General features: G+C 45.7%; 1 pseudogene; it reads left to right on the top strand.

The window, feature by feature from the left end:
- Nucleotides 1-1,819: 1,819 nt before the first annotated feature.
- Nucleotides 1,820-2,703, top strand: LOC112412704 (nuclear transcription factor Y subunit alpha pseudogene; annotated as a pseudogene).
- The last annotated feature ends 612 nt before the right edge of the window (nucleotides 2,704-3,315 follow it).

Genomic DNA, 3,315 nt, shown 5'->3' with positions numbered 1-3,315 from the left:
TAAAAAAAAAAAAAAAAAAAGTGAGCGAGTCAGACACACTGTTGGCACATGGGGCTTAATTTTCTTTGACCTCATCCCTTACTTGATCTAATCATAAAGTTTTGTTGATTCAAGTTGAAAGAACTCTGAAGTTGGTCCACGTTTTTATACTCTCATACCTGTTTAATTCTGAGCATTTGGTGTATCTTGTGTAGACACTGAAAATGTCTTCTCTAAACCTCTAATCCCCTCTCCTCTTTCCCAAAGTGATCTTTCTAGAGATAAATAACACCATACTACTTCCATTTTCTAAATCATTCAATTACTCTCCATTATTGACTTAAGGATAAAATTAAATAATTAGTTGATCTATAAGAGTCTATGTGATTTAGCCTGTTCCTGCTTATCTTTCTGGCTCCATTTTCATTGTCTTTTTTTTCTTTTATAAATTGATTTATTATATTTATTTTATTTTTGGCTGCGTTGGGTCTTCTTTGCTGCACGTGGGCTTTTCTCTAGTTGTGGCAAGCGGGGGCTACTCTTGTTTGCTGTGCACGGGCGTCTCATTGTGGTGGCTCCTCTTGTTGCAAAGCACGGGCTCTAGAATGCAGACTCCATAGTTGTGGGGCACGGGCTTAGCTGCTCTGCGGCGTGTGGGATCTTCCCTGACCAGGGCTCGAACCCGTGTCCCCTGCACAGGAGGATTCTTAACCATTTTGCCACCAGGGAAGCCCTTTCATTGTTTTTTTTTTTTACAAGCACTTTATACCAATCATATTCAGTTAAACTTTACCAAGAACAACACGCTTTCTATTATTTTTGAAAAACATTTCTTATATTTGCACATTCTTTTCCCTGTTATTGGAAAGCTTTTTATCCATAACAATAGTTCACTATGTGTTTACCTTCTAAAATTGTTTTTCAAATTTCAACTCATAGTCTTTCTTTTCTGAACAACCAACCCCTCCCCTAAGTGAAATAATCTAGACTAAATGAGGGCTTCTGTCACATGCATTCTCTACCATAGCCTGGCCCTGTTACCTAGCGTCTCCTGGTTTATCTTCCAAAACAGAAAAATATCCAAGGACTGCATCACTTTCATTTCTTTCTTTTGCAGATAGCACAGAGCCTGGTCCATTCCCTAATTCATTGTTAAGGAAATAGAAAATTGGTATAGAACACAGAAAGGCCCTTGACAAATGTATCAGTCTCATCCAATTACTAGTTTTGACTTATTCATAAATAAGACAGAATTAATTTCAAAATATTTACCTGCTACGTCATTTTTTTTTTCTCTTTATGTTGGAATTTGCTGTAAGGTAATTTTTACATTTCTTTCAAGATTATCTATCTTGGAGTTGAGCTGAGCCTAGCCGAGCCGTGCAGCTGACAGCCCCGGTTGGAGCCTGCGAGCACCCTGGGGCACTCCTAGCCAAGGCCTGCAGGGGGCCGCCCCATGCGGGGAAGGCACCCTGGGGAGCAGGCGTCTTGGGGTCCAGACCCTCGAAGGGTGCCAGAACCAGTTGGGAATGCGATGCGCCCCCGTTCCCCAGACTCTTAGGCACAGCTTCTCAGGCCCCACACGGGGGTGCGGGGGGAGGGTGTTGGGTTTGCCTGACATGAAGGCCCCTGCATTCAGAATTCATGAAGCCCTGGCGAGAAGTCTGGGGAAAGATTTATCTACGTTTTGCTTATATACAGCTGTACCTTCCCCATGTTTCCAAGGAGTGCATCTTGAAATCTTCTAGGATCTCCAGAGTGAAACTCACTGTGGTCAAGACTCTAACTTGGAGGGACCAGTATACAGCAAACAGCAACAGCTCAACAGAGCAGATTGTTGTACAGGCTGGACAGATTCAGCAGCAGGTCCAGGGACAGCCATTAATTGTACAGGTCAGTGGAGGCCAGTTAATCACATCAACTGGCCAACCCATCATGGTCCAGGCTGTTCCTGGTGGACAAGGTCAAACCATCATGCAAGTACCTGGATCTGGGACACAGGGTTTGCAGCAGATACAGTTGGTCCCACCTGGATGGATCCAAATCCAGGGTGAGCAGTCTATGCAGGTGCAGGGCCAGCAGGGCCAGACCCAGCAGATCATCATCAGCAACCCCAGACAGCTGTCACCGCTGGCCAGACACAGACGCAACAGCAGATTGCTGTCCAGGGGCAGCAAATGGCACACACTGCCAAAGGGCAGACCATCATCCGTCAGCCAGTTAATGCACATGGCACCATCCTCCAGCAAGGCATGATCACCATCCCTGTAGCCAGTTTGGCAGGAGCACAGATTGTTCAGTCCGGAGCCAATACCAACACAACCAGTGGTGGGCAAGGCACTGTCACTGTCACTGTGACACTACCAGTGGCAGGCAATGTGGTCAATTCAGGAGTGATGGTCATGATGGTACCTGGTGCTGGCTCTGTGCCTGCTATCCAGACCTGGGGCAGAGATGCTTGAAGAAGAGCCTCTCTATGTGAATGCCCAACAGTACCACCATATACTTAAGAGGGGGCAAGCCCGGGCTAAATTAGAGGCAGAAGGGAAAATTCCAAGGGAAAGAAGGAAATACCTGCATGAGTCTCGGCACCGTCACGCCATGGCACGGAAGCGTGGTGAAGGTGAATGATTTTTCTCTCTAAAGGAAAAAGATAGTCCCCATATTCAAGATCCAAATCAAGCAGATGAAGAGGCTATGACACAGATAATCCGAGTGTCCTAACCCCAGGCCATGTGATGGAGCTGATCAAGGTCCGCTCCCACTACTTCCCACTGTTCCAAGGAACCTGCTCCCACTACTTCCCACTGTTCCAAGGAAACTGATCAACTCTTCCAATGGGACACTGACAATTACATCCTGCCCTTTTCTACAGGACAGAAACCACTTAGCTTTGAATAAGTAGCTCAATATTATAATTGCAAGGATGTCTGGCAAATTGAAGTTGCAAGCCTTTGTCTCACCCTCATCAGTCAGGACTCATTTCAGACTGATGGTGATATTGACATTTCATGGATTGGGATGATGCAGGGGACCCATGCCAGCCCAGCAGTACCACACCTAGCACTTAATGTTGACTGGGGATGCCAGCCAGCCATCTCAGCAGAGGAGAACGACTTTCTTAACCTAAACTGCAGTCAGGGAAGCTGCAGCCCACTCCTTTCCATGGGTTCCAAACAGCACCCATCCCTCTGATGGGGGATCTCAGGCTGACTAATGGACACTTTGTATTCAGAGATGGTTTCTAGGCAAGGAAGCTCCATCTCATGATAGGGAAACAATAAATTTTCTGAGATACATTCATCTAATCTGTGGTAATAATAAGAATCTCTTCTA

This window comes from Neophocaena asiaeorientalis, unplaced genomic scaffold (genome assembly GCF_003031525.2).
Source record: "Neophocaena asiaeorientalis asiaeorientalis breed wild unplaced genomic scaffold, Neophocaena_asiaeorientalis_V1.1 scaffold191, whole genome shotgun sequence".
NCBI lineage: Eukaryota > Metazoa > Chordata > Mammalia > Artiodactyla > Phocoenidae > Neophocaena > Neophocaena asiaeorientalis.
Note: the sequence above shows the minus strand (reverse complement) of the source record. Positions and strands in the feature narration are given on the sequence as shown.